The following is a 22,127-nucleotide window of genomic DNA, read 5'->3' on the forward strand; positions in this document are numbered from 1 at the left end:
TCCTCGCAGCCATCCACGCCCCGCCCCAGTTTAACCCCTCCCTCCGCCCCAGTTTAACTCCTCCCCCGCTCCGCTCCTATAAAAGCTGCGCTCGCCGCCGCCCTCCTTAGTCAGGGAGCGCGGCCTAGCCGGGAGGTGGCTCCGTTGTACCCCACTCAGTCGCACTCCGCGCACTCACACACTTGGAAGCGCCTCCCCACGTCCCTCCCCTGCCCTCCTCTTGCTCCGCTCTTCCCTCTCTCACCACGAACAGTCGCCGACCGACTGCCAATCCGCCTCTCGCTCTCTCCCTCTCTCCACAACATGACTGCCTGGGAAGCGGTGGCTCAGGCAGAGCAGCAGGAGGATTATTAAATAACGCAGCTCGACTCTGTTCAACTGGGAGTGGAGAGAAGGAGCCCAACGGCCAAGGCAGGGAGGGAGGGCAGAGGAGGGGTGGCAGGAAGGACAACCCCCGTGCTCCGAAGACAGAAATCCCCGCGTGCCCGGGAGAAGCCTAACAAGCGCCGCGGAGCCCTCCAGGTAGTAACGCCCCCGGTGCCCCCGCGCCCGGAGGGTCGCGCTTCGCGTCGCCGCGACACTGGCGCTGGCCTCAGGCGGACGCGGGAGGACCGCCCGAAGGCTGGCCGAGCTGTGACCGGGCCGCCCCGGAGCAGCCCGCGCGCAGGCCAGGGTCGCCGGCCGTGGGCCCGGCGTGCGCGGCGCGGAGACCTGGCCTCGCGGGCGGGGAGGGAGGGAGGCGGACGGGCTCGCTTCTCCGCCGGCGCGCGACTCCCCGCGTGCTGCGTGGCCTTTTCCTCCGCGCTCTTGAGCGCTCGGCTCCCCGCGGCCGCGGCCGCCACTCCGGGGCGATGCGGAGCGCGGCCGGCCGAGAAGGCAAGAGTTGGCGCAGGCTGGTGGCCGCTCCCCTCCCTCGCCGCTCGCTTCCCGCAGGTAGGGGCGGCCGGGCAGCGCTGACGCCGGGGGCTGCGGGCGCCCGGGCGGGGGCGGGGGCGGGGGCGTGGGAGGGGGAAGAGGAAGGAGGGGGCGGGGAGCCGCAGTGCCCGAGCCTGGACGTCCTCTCTCCTCCACCCGCTCGTTCTCCGGCGCTGGCTTCCTGGGTTGGGGGTCAGACGCTCCCCAGCGGCGGCAGGAACAGCAGCGACTTAGCGTGAACAAATTGCTTTGTGGTGGCGTGTCAAGGGCTCCAGGGAGTGTGTGTGTGTGTGTGTGTGTGTGTGTGTGTGGGTGTGTGGGTGTGTGGGTGTGTGTGTGTGTGTGTGTGTGTGTGTGTTCGCGCTCCTGACTAATCAAAGCGTTGGTTCCCCGGGAAAGGAAATCAGTCCCGATCTGAAACCGCAGGTGCCCCCTTGCTCCGCCTCCCGTCACCTTTTGGCATGTGTCCCAGGACTCGTACAAGCAGTGCTATCAGGGGCAGGTGTGCGAGATGGGGTGACGGAGGGATTTGTGAATGGTGCTGCCCTGCGCGTGGAGGCTGAGCCTTGCTGATGTAGAGGACGAGGTATCCAGAGTGAGAAGAAAGGCTATTTATGGCAGAGTTGTGAAATTTCTGCGGGTTTCCTTCCGTGGTTCCTGAGCTTCTCTCTCGCCCTCTCTCCTCCTCTCTCTCTCTCTGTTCCTCTCTCCCATGTCTCCCCTTTTCTTTCTCAGAATTAGAAGCAATTCTGCTTTCCATTTCCCCTCCCCATCGTGGGGCATTGAATATGAGGTGAAGGAAGTCAGAAAATCACTTGTCATTTTACAGGTAGAAAAAAAATGCTTCTTAGAAGTTACCTATCTCTTGCCCTTTAATGTTTGTATGTACTTATTCTACACTCCTCCTACCTCTTCAGGCCACCAATAACAACACCTACAGGCAGAAAGTACCTACTTGGTTTCAACAGCTTTCATTTCTAATATCTTTACAGTTGGATACCTTCCCAGTGATATGTAACGCATATCCTCCATTTCTACCCCTAAGAAAGGCTATTAAAAATAATGCGCACACATTTTACCATAAAGATGGTTTTATTAAAAGACTTGGGGAAGAAAGAGAAGCAGACACCTAGTGAGTTTATATCGATTATTACTGATGAGAATTACAACTAGCTATTAAGAAAAGACCTAAAATACTATTAATCTAGTCTACAACATAATTAATTTGTTTCGGTTTCTTTTTGCTTTATGACAGGCAAAAATTCCAAAGACATGACTTGAAGCTTGGAAATGCCTTAGGACAGTGTCTGCCAACTATGCTTTAGCAACTTTATGTTTGTTCTTAAAAGTAGCAACCTGTGTTTTCATGGAACCGATGACGGGGTTGTGACGGAGATAGTAGGACAGTGTCCTTATTATTTTAAATTGGGATGTCTTTAAGCACCTGCCAAGTACAGTGTTTTTAAAGCATTGAAATTCCATATTGCAACCGCCGGTTCAGTAATTTCACGGAGAAGAAAGAGAAGTAGACTGACCAACGTATTGTCAGAGTGATTTGTCTTCATTTGGTATTAATTAAGGAGCTCCTTATTTTGATCAAAACATGCCAACTGTTGTTGTTTTTTTCCAGTGCAAAAGTAGCTTTCCTTAACAGTCCTGTTTATTTGGAAGACAAAGCAGTGTTAAGGATTTGTTATTTTGATTTGGTTAGATTCATGTTGGTTTAAAATACATTTTTAGCATTGGAGCATGTGCAGTTTTTATATATCACATTAAAACTTGAACTGAGCGCCGCACTCTGAGGGCTGTTACCTTCACTTTCCTGAATCACTGGAATGTAGAAGTAATGGGGAATTTTAAAATGTGCTTGATGAATTATATTATTGCAGTCATTAAAAGTCACATTTATGGATACTTCTTTGACACCATTAGAGAATCAGCAACTGTTTATTATTTTAATAATGAATTTTTTACTGTAGAATGTTAATTTATATCAAACTTGTGAAGTAGAAAATGAAAAAATATTACATTTTATAGATATTGAACTCCTTATTGCATTTTATCACATAGTGTTCATAATAAAGGGCCTGTCATGTGCAAGATACTATCTAGGTACTGTGGAGAGGAACATAGGACTTCCTTGCTTCCTGCCCTTCAGGAGCTTACTCTCCAGTTGGGGCAAATCTGATGCGCATGGTTGAACAGAGGTAGCAAACCTTGACAATAAGAGGTTGCATGTCTAATGAAGACTGCAGGAGTTCAGAGCATGACAATAACATTTCATACTGGATTTTGTCTGAAAAGACTTCCGGCGTAGGTAAGACTTGCTTGGTTTTGATCTTAAAGGATAAATAGGATTAGTGGCTTGTGGATGAGAATATAAGGTATAAGATGTAAGTCTCCTGGAATTGTAGAAAAGAACATAAGATTTAAGAAAGATAAGTTTGTTTTGAAATAGATTTTGATATTGCAAAGTGGTTGAATTTGTTGTGCAAAGTGCAGGTGAGTCTTTTTTTGATGAACAACATTCTGTATGCTGCATTCTTGGAATTGTCAATATTTCTGTACCTAAGAAGACAAATTTTTGATTTTATCTTGCCTTTTAATGAAAAATGTGCTTTATATGCATTTATAAAGAAAAATTACTCTAAATATTTAAATATACCACATCACACTAAAGTATTGCATTTCGTATTAATAACAAGGTGGCATGTACATGAAGTGAGGTGTTTGAGTTACATCCTTAGCCAATTCTCCTTAGATTTGCTCTAAAGGAAAGAGTATGAGGTATGTAAAAGAACAACTGTATTCATAGTGAGCAGTCATTGAATGCTTAATATTTTATTCATATAAAATGTGTAACTCATTAATATACTTTCTATAATATTTTTATTTTAAAGTTATTAGAATGCATCTGCATAATAGTTAATCTATCTTTACATTATTTTCCATGAATATATAGCTATGATGTAGGGCCTATGGGGAACAATTTTAGAATTGTAGTGACAGTTTTAAAGATGTTTTAATTGTCTTCTGGTAAATAGATTGTATTACTAATAAGAGCATGCTCTGTCTCTGAGCATTTTGAACTTAGTTATTTGCTTTTTGTATATATATTTGTTTATATATATATATATATATAAGAAAGCAAACACAAAACTGTTTAAAATGCATTTCCCCATTTTAAGACCACAAGGGGAAAGATCTGAATTGACATTGAGCCTGTCTATTCAATATGACACCTGAGAAGTATGTTATGGTGACAATAAGGAAATAGTACAAATATTAGATATCACTTTCAATAAATAACAGAGTAGAATTACTTTCAGATTAGTTGAATTAAAAGATTTGCATATATATTTTCTCAACAGTGAATAGATAGGAGTTATTACAGAAGTGAAAATCCTATTAAATCACCTATTTCATATTCATGCAGGAATGGGATGATTTCCAATGTAGTCAAAGTACAGACCAGTGTATCTGTTAATTGGTCTCTTTTGAGTTTGGTTTTGGACTATATGTCAAAGGTGTATCACTTTGATAATCTCTCCTACTATATGACTGACAGCTTCTGTGTGATTTCCATACTGGATAGTGACAAAATCTATTTGCTTTATATTGAGGACGTATGCTTCTATCAGCAATATTATCTTCACTATGCGAGAGTGTCAGTTAACAATAAAACATGAAGTCTGCGGTGGGAGAAGCAGTGAGAAAAGATGAGGAGATTGATGAAAGACACTAACGAAAGAAACATACTTCAATATGTAGCTTAAACTAACTATAAAAATGTAAAGCTGACCAGTCTAAGCTGCAGTTGATACAGTACCAGCATATTGCTCTCAGTTCTCACTTTAAAATGACTGTATTTCATTTTAAGCTGTTTTCATATGTGGGCTAAACAAAATGGCAAAAAAAGAAAGTGGTGGTTGAAAATGTTTACTAGGGTCTGTGGTATTGCAATAAAAAAAAAACATTTCTGCTTAGGTCTTTGACAGATACAGTTTGTTGTTTGGCCAAATTCCTGGCCCTATATTTAGATTAACTTAAAATGTACTTTTTCGTTTTGTGTTATTTACACTGTACTAACAATTTTGAAATTTTAATTGAACTTATTAAAATATTTGAACACTGTAACTGTGTTCTGATCTTAAATAAAATCTAAACGTCATTTATAAGGAAACATTTTTGTTACCTAACGGCAAATTCTTAACCTAGGGCAGTAGTTCTCAAAATGCGGTTCCGTGAGCGGTAGCACCAGTGAACTCGTTAAAATGCAATTCCACTGGATGATTGAACCAGAAACTCTGCGCTGGGGTCCCCGACATGATTCTCACACACTCTAAACTTTGAGAACCACTGACCTCGAATATCTTATAGTGAAACTTGAAGACTGTGTTTTCTACCTATTTTGTATCTAAATACTTTCCTCAACTGGTAGAGATAACTAAGCTTTAACTATTTAGACCTAGAAAATATTACATTCTCCATCAGAAGAATTACATCTTAATTAAAAACAAAAACAAAAAGACTTTCTAATTCCTGTGCACATGTTTGTTGTTGATTGGGGAAGCAATACATAAGTGTGGAATTTAACTGGACAGTAATGACCTCAGACTGACCTTATTGGTAGTCATTTATAAGGCAAAAAATATGCACAGTGTACAAAGGTTGACCATTTTTTGTTTAGTTTTGTTGACTCATGTGATATTTTTCGTCTTGGCATTTATAATCATCTTCTCGGGGTAAGACTACAGTTATTTTAGCTGCTCAACAATAGCTTCACCAGTGTGGAATGTTCTCTCAAATGTTCTTACTACTAAAATAAATTTTAGACCACATCTGTACATCCTTCAAGATTAAAGATAATGTGTTCAAATCCTGTGTCTCTCTTAGTATCCTTGTCCCTCACTTCGTCCTCCCTCCCCCCTCCACTCCCCCAACCCCTGCCTTTCAGATATGAGCTCAATCATCCCTTCTCTAAGGAAACCTTCCTTGGCCTCCTTTGCTACATTAGTTGCCCTATTATATATTGTTTTAGTTCCATGTTCTTCTACCTTGTGGTACTCATTGCAGTTTAATTTTATGTGTATTTGTGTGATTGGTTCAGAATCATCAGGATTTAACGGTGGCCAACACATAAATAAATATTGGCTGAATAACTGCCTTCGTTCTAAGGGTATTTTATGTTTTTCCAAAGACTGACACTTTAAAAAGTATTTTAAAATAAAGGGAGTCCTAGAATATATGTAAACACGGGCGTTGTTTTCCTTTATATTTTGCAAATTATGAGATGTTTATTAACAACAGCAGCAATGGCTATAATGTGCTGAACATGTCTTCCGTGTTAAACACTTTATATATGTTATGCCATGCAATTCTCTTAACATTATAAAGTTTTGTGTGTATTTTAGAGATGAGGAAACTGACACTCTGTTCTGTGCTCTGCCAAAGCTACTGACACCAAACATTGATTTTTTTTTTTTTTACAATGATGAAGAAATTATGAAACCAGTGGACAGAAAACGTGAAGGGGAGTGTATTTTCTTCTTATTCCTGATTTGACTCAGGGCCCAGCAATATCTGTGCAGTACTCACCGTGTTGCCACTATCTTCAGCAGTGCTGTTGTTGCTTTTTGGGTGATTGGAAGAAGTGATGGAGGACTTCTAAGGGTGATGCTCCCGTCTTCTTATTGTTCTTTTCAGTACTGATATTTTTTACCCTCAGTGCCACTCAATCACAATTCTTTTACCCCAGCTGGTCAGAATCTCCCAACGTATTAGTGGAAATTTAAGATGTAACCAAGTATAATTTTAAGAATGAGTGCCGGGCTTCCCTGGTGGCGCAGTGGTTGAGAGTCTGCCTGCCGATGCAGGGGACACGGGTTCGTGCCCTGGTCCGGGAGGATCCCACATGCCGTGGAGCGGCTGGGCCCATGAGCCATGGCCGCTGAGCCTGCGCGTCTGGAGCCTGTGCTTCGCAACGGGAGAGGCCACAACAGTGAGAGGCCCGCGTACCGCGCCCCCCCCCCCCAAAAAAAAAAGAATGAGTGCCTTTATGCAGAGAATATTAAGGTATTAGATATTCTTCATATTTGGAGATATGCAGCTTATCTTCTGGAAAAGATCAACAAAGCTTTGAGAACCTTGCTCAAGCAAAGTTGACCTTAGGTGCAGTCTGTTAATTCAGCTGTCTCCCATGAGAAAAAAATTACATGATCACATCAGTTTAGTTTCTTTTGGCTTTTAATCTTCAACTTATTTATTTAAATGTGGGTTTAGTCAATGTTCAAATGTTTGAAGCAAAGGGCATATTTAAAAATATTTAAGTATTCTAATTCTGTAGAAGTCCATGGACAGTTAAATTTGGTTATTCTGAAGCCCTCTGCTAGACTAACGGACAAAGTTATATAGTTCATAATGTGTTTAGATCAGTCAATAACATGAATAAAAGTAGATGCCTAATATCAAAAGGAAAAAAATTGGTGTTTCACTGAGTGTGTCTCTTAGGTGAGAGGTTTTGTAGATTTTGTCAGAACCTGTTCTCTGTTGCTGGAATCGTTTAATCATTAACTGGAACCTTAGCCATGCCCCTGATTTAGGACCAATCCTTCTGTGTAGAGGAAGATTGACTGACTTCTCGCCCAACATGTTGGGACTTAACATCAAGCCACCCTTGCTGTCCAGCTCTAATGTTATAATGTGTTTACAGTAATGCCTCTTTCTAATAACCGAAACTGATTTCTCACCTAATGTTTTCCCCTGCCTCTTGATAACTTACTCGATATCACCATTTCTCATAGCATTTGAGCAAGGCCTTTCTTTTCTTCTGACAGAGCCTTCTTTATTTCTTTAAGGACTTGGATCATGCTTCTAAACCACCACACTTCCTGCGCCCTTTTCATCTGCCAGCAGGTTCCCCCCCGGCTGCCCTAGTAATTACTTTCCTGGCTGTCATTTCCAGCTCTTAGAGGTGTGCTTCATTTCCAGGGCCCACTCTTGGCCCTCCATGATGCCAGACACTTACGGCATGTTGCCCCACCCCCAGATACACAGGTTGGTTGGACTTTCTGGAAGTACTTTGAGCTGGGGTTGTAAAGTGCTTTTCAGACTACAGGGCAAGTCTAGTTCCAGGTTCTGACCATCACCAGACTGCCTCATTTTGTTACATGTTATCTTCCCTTATCTGGCTGTGTCCCACTGTAGAGCTACCTCATTCATCATCATTGACAGCAGACATTTTGTAAATGCTTATTATGAATAAGTCAGTCTGTTTCAAGAAGAGTGTACCTCCTATGGTTCCTGTGGCTCCTTAACAGCTTAATCCACATGAACGGAATACAGATTCTTCCATGTCTGGTTTGATTCTTTAGTGTTTGCCTGTTTCTCTTATTCTAAGTCACTGGTTTATTTCAAGATGATCTGGCTTTTCTCCATTCTCTTGTGTAACCTTATTTAATATGACATGTTTGGAAAGTCAAACAGCTGAAGAAACATACTTCAGACTGTGTGATGCCTTCTCTGATTTTCCCCATTTGTTAATGAAACCTAGAGGTATTCCTTTGTTCAGGACGTGTTTGTTAAGCCAGGTGTACTACCTTAGTTCAACTTTTCTGGGAGTCTTAGTGATACACCTTCCTCATCAACCAAATTCAGACTGGCGTGTCATATTTCTTATGTACCTGTTCACTGCAATGAACTCTTTCCTGCAAAGTTAAATACTGTGATTCTGTTAGTGAGTTGTTATTGTTGTGTATTTGGCTTTTTTGTTTTTTGTTTGGTTTTGGCAGTAGCAGCAAATGATATATCACAAACCTATGTAAGGTTTACAAATAAAATCAAAACAAGTGTAAAAACATGACAGAAATAAATGCAGATGTAGGCTTTGACATTCTAGGCAATTCTTCCTCAAGTATTTTTGTTTGATTGTTTTTTGTTATTTATAGGTATACAGATTACCAGAACATTAAGTCATTAAGCCAGAATATATGAAATGTGTTTAGTGAGTACTCTTTTCTAAGATACAGTATTCTTTAGGACATCCAGGAAAAGCTTGAAAGGGAAAAGACATCAGATGAGAAGGTTAAGAAAAGGAAAAACATACCTCTAAACCATACCTCTAAATAAAACTCAAATTCAGTATTAGAAATGCAGACTAAGAGTAACTTATTTCAGGTAAAGTTTCAAAATATCTTATTGATAACAAAACCAATGGGTCTGCACACCAGGATTCCTAAACTTTCAAAGGAATGTTACCTACTGGGCAGATAGCTCAAGAATAGTTATTTGGCTTTGTTTTCAATTTTTAATACTATATTCATGTGCAAACAGACCCAAGAAAACTAAACGTATTCACTAATAAGTGAGTTACTTAAAAGTTAGAGTGTACCTCTTATAGCAGTAATTTTAAACATAAAGTATAGATTACTAAACAGGGCCATCAAAAAATCATTACAGATTTGTACACAGCAAACGTATAAACTTATAGCAACATTATGGTTAAAATTAACTTTGAGGGATAGTTCCTGCAGTGTACCTCAAGACGTAAATATGGTGGTATTGGGAGATATCTTCTTCAACAACACCAGCCAACCTTTTGAAAGAATCAAGGGCCCTGCAGTGGGAGGGTCTAAGTTGATCAGAGGGAGAGTATAATATGAAGAATTCCAGGGGGAAATGGTGACGGTGCCAGGTCCAAGTGCTGCTCAAAACACTGAAGGGATAAAGACAGTCTAGCATTAACTATCTAGTGAAGAGTAGGAAGGAATTGCCTCCCAGGATATTTCTGAGGAGCATCAGGTTCATTGGATGATGACACACGAAATGTAGCCCCAGAAGTCTAACGCAGGAAATGATTCGATGATGTATCTTAAAAGCCAAAGAGATTTAATATAGGATAGATTGGTGAATTTGAAGTTCTGGAGATCCTTCAGCCCCCCTTCCAATCTGCTAGACCTCAGTCTCTCCAGTCACCTTTGAGGCAAGGGAGCTATCCAGGGTACTAGACTCTTGCCAAAATCCTCTCTTGCAAAACTGTGCAAAATACTTTGTTGTTTTTGTTTCTGCTAATCATAGAGCCTGACATTGCAGATGCTGCATCATTCACTTGGAATGACTAACCTTCCATCATTTGGTTTATTCCAGTGGGTCCTTCAAGGCTCAATTCAAATGTAAAATTCAAGGATGCTTACCTCAACCCTATGTAAGAAGCCTATTCTGAGTGTCAGTAACAGCCTGTGTATATATCATTATCAAATCTCCCTTTAAAGTATCATAATTCACTGCTTGTTTGTGCTTCATGCCCACTGGATTGTGAACTTAATGAGGGCAGGTGTTCTGTGCTTTATTCTCTTTTTCAAACAGCTCATCTAACTCTGTGATGTGAAGATGCTCAGTAATTGATAAATGAATGAATACTGCTTAAGAGTGACTTGAATATTGTACATCTTGTGTGAACTGTTCCCAGTGCTAACCACATCTAGGCTCACTTTGAATACTGCCCTCCATGGCTTTTTCATGGACTGAAAATGTGTTCTTAACTTGGAACCAAGTAACCTAAAATGGCCAAAAGTCTTGAAAAAAATGAAAGGAATGGAGGAACTATGGCATACATACCATGGGCGTTAGGGGATAGTAAGGTTTAAGGAAAGTAGCATAGGCTGATATGCAGATTGGGGGCCAAAGGACTGTCTGGTTTGTCATGTCCTCAAACAAGCATCCTGAACATTCACTCCATATTCATTTTCTAAGGCTTCCGGAACTTGCGATCACACATTTCATTGCTCTGAATGTTCAGTGTGGCAATAAGTGATAATGTCATCATAGAAAAACTTTTGTTTACATGGAAGTCATCCTGTCAACTGGTGTGATATTGACTTACTGATCACTTTTACATGATGTGGGTAAATTGTGTACCTGACTATATCTTCCCTTATTGGGACAGTGCAAGAATAGTTTAGGTACCACAGTTTTCCTTTTGGTCAGAAATTCCCTGTATTTCAAGTGCATGAACCATAGAAAATGGTTGTGGGGCCTTTTCCTGGGGGATATTTTCACTTTATAATTCTGCTTTTCACATTTTTGAAGTATAACTACTATCTATCCTGTACATCATGCTGTTTCTCTTTCCTGTTTTGATTTTTTTCTTGTACCTATTGCCAGCAGGAATGTTTCAATTATGAAACATAAAAAGAAAAGCTATATATTTTAGTGATTTTTACCCCTTGGCAAAGCTAGTTATATAACTCAGAGAAAAATATGGAGTCAGAATAACTTAGATGTAGAAGAAGGAATTTTAAAAAGTGCTAAAAAATGAATAAAGCAAAAGTTTTCAAAAACCATCTTAACTAAACTCAGTTTGGAAAACTAATACTTTTTTTACTAAGTATTTAGAATTATGCCAAATAATATCATCATTAATTTTAGAGATTAAAAATTGCTAGTCATTTTCTTTTTTTAAAATTTTAAAATTTTATTTTTTTTTATACAGCAGGTTCTTATAAGTTATCCATTTTATACATATTAGTGTATATATGTCAATCCCAATCTCCCAATTGCTAGTCATTTTCTAATAATACTAGAGATGAAACACTCCTATAAAAACTATGGTTCGGTTGCAGCTATTTGCCTACTCACTATTATTATTTACCTTCAGCGCTCGCTGAAAAGTGCTTATGGACAAGAGTGCCAGATCCTGCTGTTCTTCAGCGTATCGGACCAGGTCAAGAAACTGAAGCACAGAGAAGTTAAGTAACTTGACCAATATAGAAATCTATTAAATGAAGAACCAGGATCCAAACCAGAGGGCAGACAGCAGAAGTAAGAAGAACTACAACCTTGCAGGCTGTGGAACAAAAACCACATTCACAGAAAGATAGACAAGATGAAAAGGCATAAGGCTATGTACCAGATGAAGGAACAAGGTAAAACCCCAGAGAAACAACTAAATGAAATGGAGATAGGCAGTCTTCCAGAAAAAGAATTCAGAGTAATGATAGTGAAGATGATCCAGGACCTCGGAAAAAGAATGGAGGCAAAGATCGAGAAGATGAAAGAAATGTTTAAGAAAGACCTAGAAGAATTAAAGAACAAACAAACAGAGATGAACAATACAGTAACTGAAATGAAAACTAAACTAGAAGGAGTCAATAGCAGAATAACTGAGGCAGAAGAATGGATAAGTGACCTGGAAGAGAGAATGGTGGAATTCAGTGCTGTGGAACAGAATAAAGAAAAAAGAATGAAAAGAAATGAAGACAGCCTAAGAGACCTCTGGGACAACATTAAACGCAACAACATTCGCATTATAGGGGTTCCAGAAGGAGGAGAGAGAGAGAAAGGACCCAAGAAAATATTTGAAGACATTATAGTCTAAAACTTCCCTAACATGGGAAAGGAAATAGCCACCCAAATCCAGGAAGCACAGAGAGTCCCATACAGGATAAACCCAAGAAGAAACACACCGAGACACATAGTAATCAAATTGGCAAAAATTAAAGACAAAGAAAAATTATTGAAAGCAGCAAGGGAAAAATGACAAATAACATGGAAAGGAACTCCCATATGGCTAACAGCTGATTTCTCAGCAGAAACTACAAGCCAGAAGGGAGTGGCATGATATACTTAAAGTGATGAAAGGGAAGAACCTACAACCAAGATTACTCTACCCGGCAAGGATCTCGTTCAGATTCGATGGAGAAATCAAACGCTTTATAGACAAGCAAAAGCTAAGAGAATTCAGCACCACGAAACCAGTTCTGCAACAAATGATAAAGGAACTTCTCTAAGTGGGAAACACAGAGAAGAAAAGGACCTACAAAAACAAACCCAAGACAATTAAGAAAATGGTCATAGGAGCATACATATTGATAATTACCTTAAATGTGAGTGGATTAAATGCTCCAACCAAAAGACACAGGATCGCTGAATGGATACAAAAGCAAGACCCATATATATGCTGTCTACAAGAGACCCACTTCAGACGTAGGGACACATACAGACTGAAAGTGAGGGGATGGAAAAAGATATTCCATGCAAATGGAAATCAGAAGAAAGCTGGAGTAGCAATACTCATATCAGATAAAATAGACTTTAAAATAAAGAATGTTACAAGAGACAAGGAAGGACACTACGTAATGATCAAGGGATCAATCCGAGAAGAAGATATAACAATTATAAATATATATGCACCCAACATAGGAGCACCTCAATACATAAGGCAACTGCTAACAGCTATAAAAGAGGAAATTGACAGTAACACAACAATAGTGGGGGACTTTAACACCTCACTTACACCAATGGACAGATCATCCAAACAAAATTAATAAGGAAACACAAGCTTTAAATGACAAAATAGGCCAGATAGATTTAATTGATATTTATAGGACATTCCATCCAAAAACAGCAGATTACACTTTCTTCCAAGTGTGCACAGAACATTCTCCAGGATAGATCACATCTTGGGTCACAGATCAAGCCTCAGTACATTTAAGAAAATTGAAATCATATCAAGTATCTTTTCTGACGACAATGCTATGAGATTAGAAATCAATTACAGGGAAAGAAACACAAACACATGGAGGCTAAACAATACGTTACTAAATAACCAAGAGATCACTGAAGAAATCAAAGAGGAAATGAAAAAATATCCAGAGACAAATGATAATGAAAACAAAACGATCCAAAACCTATGGGATGCAGCAAAAGCAGTTTTAAGAGCAAAGTTTATAGCTATACAAGCTGACCCCAGGAAGCCAGAAAAATCTCAAATAAACAATCTAACCTTACACCTAAAGGAATTAGAGAAAGAAGAACAAACAAAACCCAGAGTTAGCAGAAGGAAAGAAATCATAAAGATCAGAGCAGAAATAAATGAAATAGAAACAAAGAAAACAATAGCAAAGATCAATAAAACTAAAAGCTGGTTTTTGAGAAGATAAACAAAGTTGATAAACCATTAGCCAGACTCACCAAGAAAAAGAGGGAGAGGACTCAAATCAATAATATTAGAAATGAAAAAAGAGAAGTTACAACAGACACGGCAGAAATACAAAGCATCCTAAGAGACTACTACAAGCAACTCTGTGCCAATAAAATGGAAAACCTGGAAGAAATGGACAAATTCTTAGAAGGTGTAACCTTCCAAGACTGAACCAGGAAGAAACAGAAAATACGAACAGACCAATCACAAGTAATGAAATTGAAACTGTGTTTAAAAATCTTCCAACAAACAAAAGTGCAGGACCAGATGCCTTCACAGGTGAATTCTATCAAACATTTAGAGAAGAGTTAACACCCGTCCTTCTCAAACTCTTCCAAAAAATTGCAGAGGAAGGAACACTCCAAAACTCATTCTATGAGGCCACCATCACCCTGATACCAAAACCAGACAAAGATACTACAAAAACAAAAATGGCAGGCCAATATCACTGATGAATTTAGATGCAAAAATCCTTAACAAAATGCTAGCAAACAGAATCCAACAACACATTAAAAGGATCATACATCTGATCAAGTGGGGTTTATCCCAGGGATGCAAGGATTCTTCAGTATACACAAATCAATCAATGTGATACACCATATTAACAAATTGAAGGATAAAAACCATCTGGTCATCTCAATAGACGCAGAAAAAGCTTTTTACAAAATTCCACACAATTTTTATTTTATGATAAAAACTCTCCAGAAAGTGGGCATAGAGCGAACCTCCCTCAACATAATAAAGGCCATATATGAGAAACACACAGCAAATATCATTCTCAATGGTGAAAAACTGAAAGCATTTCCTCTAAGATCAGGAACAAGACAAGGATGTCCACTCTCACCACTGTTATTCAACATAGTTTTGGAAGTCCTAGCCATGGCAATCAGAGAAAAAGAAATAAAAGGAATACAAGTTGGAAAAGAAGAAGTAAAGCTGTCACTGTTTGCAGATGACATGATACTATACATAGAGAATCCTAAAAATGCCAGCAGAAAACTATTAGAGCTAAACAATGAATTTGATAAAGTTGCAAGATACAAAGTTAATGCACAGAAATCTCTTGCATTCCTATACACTAATGATGAAAAATCTGAAAGAGAAATTAAGGAAACCCTCCCATTTACCATTGCAACAAAAAGAATAAAATACCCAGGAATAAACCTACTTAAGGAGGCAAAAGACCTGTATGCAGAAAACTGTAAGACACTGATGAAAGAAATTAAACATGATACCAACAGATGATGAGATATACCATGTTCTTGAGTTGGAAGAATCAATATTTTGAAAATGACCATGCTACCCAAAGCAATCTACATATTTAATGCAATCCATATGAAATTACCAATGGCCTTTTTACAGAATTAGAACAAAAAAATCTTAAAATTTGTATGGAGACACAAAACACCCCGAATAGCCAAAGCAGTCTTGAGGGAAAAAAACAGAGCTGGAGGAATCAGACTCCCTGACTTCAGACTATACTATAAAGCTACAGTAATGAAGACAATATGGTACTGGCACAAAAACAGAAAGATAGATCAATGGAACAGGGCAGAAAGCCCAGAAATAAACCCATGCACCTGTGGTCATCTAATTTCTGGTGACAAAGGAGGCAAGGATATACAATGGAGAAAGGACAGTCTCTTCAATAAGTGGTGCTGGGAAAACTGGACAGCTACATGTAAAAGAATGAAATTAGAATACTCCCTAACACCATACACAAAAATAAACTCAAAATGGATTAGAGACCTAAATGTATGACTGGGCATTATAAAACTCTCAGAGGAAAACATAGGAAGAACACTCTTTGACATAAATCACAGCAAGAAATTTTTTGATCCACCTCCTACAGTAATGGAAATAAAAACAAAAATAAACAAATGGGACCCAATGAAACTTCAAAGCTTTTGCACAGCAAAGGAAACAGTAAACAAGACGAAAAGACAACCCTCAGAATGGGAAAAAAAAATTGCAAATGAATCATCGGACAAAGGATTAATCTCCAAAATATATCAACAGCTCATGTAGCTCAATATTAAAAAAGCAAACAACCCAATACAAAAATGGGCAAAAGACCTAAATAGACATTTTTCCAAAGAAGACATACAGATGGCCAAGAGGCACATGAAAAGCTGCTCAACATCACTAATTATTGGAGGAATGCAAATCAAAACTACAATGAGGTATCACCTCACACCAGTTAGAATGGGCATCATCAGAAAATCTACAAACAAGAAATGCTGGAGAGGGTGTGGAGAAAAGGGGACTCTGTTGCACTGTTGGAAGGAATGTACATTGATACAGCTACTATGGAGAACAGTATGGAGGTTCCTTAAAACACTAAAAATAGAACTACCATATGACCCATCAGTCCCACTACTGGGCATATACCTTGAGAAAACCATGATTCAAAAAGACACATGCACCTCAATGTTCATTGCAGCGTTATTTACAATAGCCAGGTCATATGGAAGCAACCTAAATGCCCATCGACAGACAAATGGATAAAGAAGATGTGGTACATATATACAATGGAATATTACTCAGCCATATAAAGGAACAAACTTGGGTCAGTTGTAGAGACGTGGATGGATCTAGAGACTGTCACACAGAGTGAAGTAAGTCAGAAAGAGAAAAATATCGTATATTAACGCATATATGTGGAACCTAGAAAATGGAACCGATGAACCAGTTTGCAGCACAGAAGTTGAGACACAGAAGTAGAGATAAAACGAATGGACACCAATGGGGGAAAGTGGCGGGGGTTGGGTGTGGTGGTGTGATGAATTGGGTGATTGGGATTGACCGTGTATACAGTGATGTATATAAAATGGATGACTAATACGAAAAAAAAAATACTATGGTTTAATCCATCTAAAAGTAAAGTTGCCTTAAAACTGTCTCAAGAGTACATATGATGTATGCTTACAGTTTAGGTGTTTTATAATGTAACTGTTAGGAGAAAAAGGTGAATTTTAGGCACCATGTGGATCGTTTGTGTTGTGTAAGCGTAGCCCTAGGACTCCTCAGCTCTCAGTCAGACCTAGGACTCCTTAGGGACCAAAAGTGATGGTTGCCTCTGATTTAGACTATGGCCATGAAAAGATGGGGGCCTGCTATGATTACATTCTTCTTTTCTTCTTCAACATAATAAAGTAATGCAATTTACACCCCCGACCAAAACCAGTTTAAGTGCTTGTACCAATATCAGTGAATTAAAATTTTTTTGACATTGTTTGACATTAAGTCAAAACTTGGATCAATCTTTGTTAAATATGTATATGTACAGACATACACATGTATATAGCAATGTGTTTTTCTATAATGGGATTTGTCTTATAAAATTTTTTGCTAATAATGCAGGTGTTTTTTAGTTTTTTTTTTTGTGAGGGGAACACGTGCATCAGTTAGTGCTCTTCAGAAAAACAGAGCCAACTGTGTATATATCCATATCACCTGTCTACAAGAAGATTCATTTTAAGGAATTAGTTTGTGTGATTCTGGTGGCTGGCAAATCTGAAATCTGTAGGGCCAGCCAGCAGGCTGGAAAATCAGGCAGGATTTCTGTGTTACAGTTTGAGGCAGCATTCCTTCATCTCCAGGAAATTTCAGTTTTTGCTTTTAGGCCTTCAGCTGATTCAGTGAGATCCACCCACATTATTGAAGGTGATCTGCTTTACTTAATGTCAAATGATTATAGACATTAATCATGTTTACAAAATACTTTTCACAGCAACATCTAGGTTAGTGTCTGACCAAACATTTGGGCACCATAGCTAAGCCAGAATTTCACATACCATTTAACCATCACAGAGGGTGACGGATAATATGGTAACAAGCCCTTTCTAGTTTACATGATAAGTTTGTGCATACATTTTTTTCCTTTGGCCAGATATACTTTAGCATTATTCATATTTGTAGGCATAGATCGTCATTCATCTGTTCCTTATATGTTTTGTAATCATTTATTAAGCATGCACTTTGTACAAGAGACAATACTAGGCCACTGAATAACTTCAAAAAGTGAATGACAGAGGCTATGTCTTCTAAGTGTTTTAATTCTAGTGGAAGAGCCATAGTATAATAGATGACTGTATGATAAGTAAATCTGCAGAGTAGAAATGTGTGTTTTTCAGTCATGTCAATTAAATGTCATTTCCCTCATGAGCAATCAAAAAATAATTCACGACAATGGTTAATATGCCAAGTTACTACGCTTATTAATTTAAGGATGACTCATATGTAAAATTGAATTATGAAAGTATGGTTGCCCACTGCAGGTCAACTTCATTTAGACAGTGTTGGCCATGTATGCTTTCAGTTTAGCACATTAAAGGATTTGTATTCAGCTTATGCAAAGGTGATTCAGTATATACTCAAACAGGTCTGACAAGTGGGCTGTCATGTTTTATTGATGATCTTGTACTTTACATAGCATAGAGCAATAAATATTTTCCTTACAGCCTCCAAATGGTTGTTTTCTCATAGCACTTTCTCCTTCCAAAACTACATTTTATTTCTCTTTTATTATTCAATGAATGTGAACTTCTCTGCCTGGCTTTTGAAGCCCTCTGTAAACTCGCCACACTTTACTAATCCAAACATAGATCTTCCACTTTGTTAAGGTCATGTAACTTAGAACACTCTCACATATGCAGCATATGCATTTAATCCTTTCTGTTTATGCAAATCTCAGCAGTCATTACAGGCCTGGCTCCATGAAACCTTCCATGACAACTCTAACCCGCCTAGGGAGTTTCCTTTGCTGCACTCTGAGTTGCAAGCAATACCTAGTTGGCACCAGACAATTAAGTACAGTCTGTTCTGCTGTAATGCATTTTTCTGTAATGTGAATTAGCTCCTACAGGATTGATGAATAGGGGAATTACGTTAGTAAAATGTGGAATTTGGTTCATGTGTGATTTCTCCCCAGCATAATATTCAGCTTTACCAGGTAATTACAGCTGCACGCAAAGTATACTAATACAGGCAAATGCAAAATACAATAGAGGAATACCCTTTTCACCTAACTGCTTTCACCTTTTTTTTTTTTTTTGCGGTATGTGGGCCTCTCACTGTTGTGGCCTCTCCCATTGCGGAGCACAGGCTCCGGACGCGCAGGCTCAGCGGCCATGGCTCACGGGCCCAGCTGCTCCGCGGCATGTGGGATCTTCCCGGACCGGGGCACGAACCCGCGTCCCCTGCATCGGCAGGCGGACTCCCAACCACTGCGCCACCAGGGAAGCCCTACTTTCACCTTTTTTATAAAATAGGAAAAAGTTTATGTATTTCCTGTATTATTTCTTTTTATAATTAGAGATTTTACATGTCTTTTTAGGCATACGGTGTTTTTATAAAAATTGTTTTGGTTTTGTTTAGAACTTTGTGATATAAATACATCGATTTTTGAGTGTTTCTGCAAAGCCCTAATTTTGGGGTATAAGCTCTGTTGTATTTATTGTGCAGTTTTTCAGAATGAAAGGACATATATGTTGCAATAGCAGGAATTGAGAAAATTTACTTCAAATCACTCAATATTTATGGAGCATCCACTCTGTGCCACACACTAGTGTTGATGTTGGATGTATGAAAAATGAGCAAGGCTTACTTTTGAGTACCTAGGAGACTAAGCCAAATTCCTGTATGATGCTGGTTCTTTTGCTTACTTAGCTCAGTGGACTAGGACGAAGAGAGAATATAAGAAGTAACTGTGACATTTGTGTGTGTTCCTCATACTGCCTGGAGTGCTCTCTCATTCATGCTTTCTTTAGCCAGTTTCTTCCCAAGCTTCATCTCTCAATTCAAACATCTTTTCTTTATACTATTTTAATCTCACATGGCATGAGGTACCTTTCTTTGATAGCACTCAAGGTAGCTGTTATTTTCAATTCTTTGTGATATTATTTAGATAATATTTTTCTTAGACTGCTCCTGAGAACAGAGATCATGTTTATTTATTCCCATTGTTGTAGTCTCACTTTCTGGCAAGTAGGTAAACAGACACGAACACAACAGGTATTAATATAATAAATGTAATACATATTATATATAGATATGTATAGCAGGTATTCATTCACTAATTTTTTATTTGTGTGAATGGCTTTCTTTATTTTTTAACTACTGAACTTTAAATATTCTTCCTGGAATGAATAATTTTTTTCTATCCATGTCACTTTTGTATCACCACATTTCCTGGTAGTGTATGAATTTGTTGAAATTTTTGTCTTATATTTTTATTTTATACATTTTAATTAAATATAGAAAGAAAAATATTTTAGGCCTCAGAATTTCTTATGTTTATATTTTCTAGAAATTGCAAAATGTTTTAAAAAACACACAGAGCTTGGAGAAGCTTAGAGAAGTATAGAACAGTATTTTTATTATTTATTTTTTTACTTAGTATTTGAGTGAGAAGGATGACTTGAACAAGGCCCTTAAAGTAAAAATCTAAAAGAAGTAATTGACAATTTTGGAGGAAAATATTGATATTTTTAATGAAAGTTAAGAATATCTGAACATCATAGGGCACCATAAGTTAACAGACAAATCACAGAGAAGAAGAAAATATTTACAAGGAATATAACTGGTTAAGTACCCAGAATATGTAAGAAAGGCACCAACCCAACAGTAGTATGTTCAACTATCCAATAGAAAAAAAATAGAGTAAAAGATATATACTGGCAGGTTCTTCACATTAGACTTTTTCTCATGTTTAAATTTAACAAATGAAAAGAATAATGATCTTTTTTTTTTTGCGTTACGTGGGCCTCTCACTGTTGTGGCCTCTCCCGTTGTGGAGCACAGGCTCCAGAGGCGCAGGCTCAGCGGCCATGGCTCACGGGCCCAGCCGCTCCGCGGCATGTGGGATCTTTCCAGACCAGGGCACGAACCCGTGTGCCCTGCATCGGCAGGCGGACTCTCAACCACTGCGTCACCAGGGAAGCCCCAAGAATATGATCTTTACATCATCTTTTTCCTCCGAAAATCATCTGTCCTACAGTACTTATTACTTCTGATTTTGTCTGGAAAAACAGTTACCATCATGTTGTAAGTTTGGTCCACCAGCTTTTACTTGGTTCAAGGAATAGAGCACAAAAAAGCTGTGAGTTAAATAATAAAAGACAGGTGGGGATTGGAAGATTAATTTACTATTGATAATTCTGTTAACTTTCAACTGTTATTGGCGTTGGCTAAGGTAAATCAGTGTACCTTTAATATTAGCCAATTTTGATGTGACCAGAGAATGTTCATAAAATACCTTAATAGTTGATGATTATTTATCCAAATGATGATATATCTATTAGAAGAGCATGCTTTTGAAAATATTACACTAGAAGATGATCAGTTTTCCTTAACTTGAAGATGTGGCACTGCTTTGGCCAGTCTCTGACTTTTGCTGAATCAGCATCAATGCTGCTATTAATCTCTGAAAAAACACACAGATAACTTCCCTTTTAAGACACTATGATATCCTTAAAAAAGTATTTTTAATATAGGATTAACTATTCATTTTCATGATCTTAATAGTTTATGAAGTTAAACCATAGTGTTTCTTTTGATTGTCTTCAGGCTACTACTTGTATTTTGGTTTGTTTATTTATTTACTGGTTTAATGATTTATTTACTGTTTATTTACTTTTAGAACTTTGTTTACAAACTTATAAACTTAACAGTTATTGAGTATCTTTTATGTGCAAGACTCAGTGCTAAGTGCTCAACTTCATGCTCTCATTTTATTCTTAAGACAAATCAATAAGATAGGTTGTTTTCAATTTCCATTTTGGGTTGTAAAAATTGAGGCATAGAAAAATCAGACAATTTGTCAGTGACTGCATAGCTTGTGTGTGATGGAATAACTTATTTCATCTCATCTATGTAGCTGCTTATTATATCAAATAAAGTATTCCATTATAAAAAATTCTTTTACAAACCAGAGGTTATTTCTGGCTTATTAAAATATGCACCTAGTACCCATAGATGTACAAATAATGTTGGCAATGATCAAGCACCTAAGAGGCTAATATAAATTATTCTGAAAAAATAACTTTATTAAATATATGCCTCAAAATCACTAGTATTTGACGAAATCAGTGTACTGGAAGCAAGAGGCTTAAAGTCCTAAAAAAATCTACATGACAAAATTATTTCAGGTTTGAAAATGAAATGAATACATCAATACACATAAATACTTAGAGTAATTTTCACATTTATATAGAAAAACAGAAAGGCCATG

At 38.4% G+C, this 22,127-nt stretch overlaps 1 protein-coding gene across 7 annotated transcripts in view; it reads left to right on the forward strand.

Annotated features, from left to right (window-relative positions):
* The first annotated feature begins 383 nt into the window (after positions 1-383).
* Positions 384-22,127, forward strand: part of CCSER1 (coiled-coil serine rich protein 1) — a 1,274,678-nt gene continuing 1,252,934 nt past the window's right edge. For all 7 annotated transcript variants that reach the window (XM_049709018.1, XM_049709019.1, XM_049709020.1 and 4 more), the window contains exon 1: positions 384-522. The gene's annotated coding sequence lies outside the window, so the exon portion shown is untranslated. The remainder of the gene's footprint in view (positions 523-22,127) is intronic.

The sequence above is a fragment of the Orcinus orca genome, chromosome 4 (assembly GCF_937001465.1).
Source record: "Orcinus orca chromosome 4, mOrcOrc1.1, whole genome shotgun sequence".
NCBI classification, from domain to species: Eukaryota; Metazoa; Chordata; class Mammalia; order Artiodactyla; family Delphinidae; genus Orcinus; species Orcinus orca.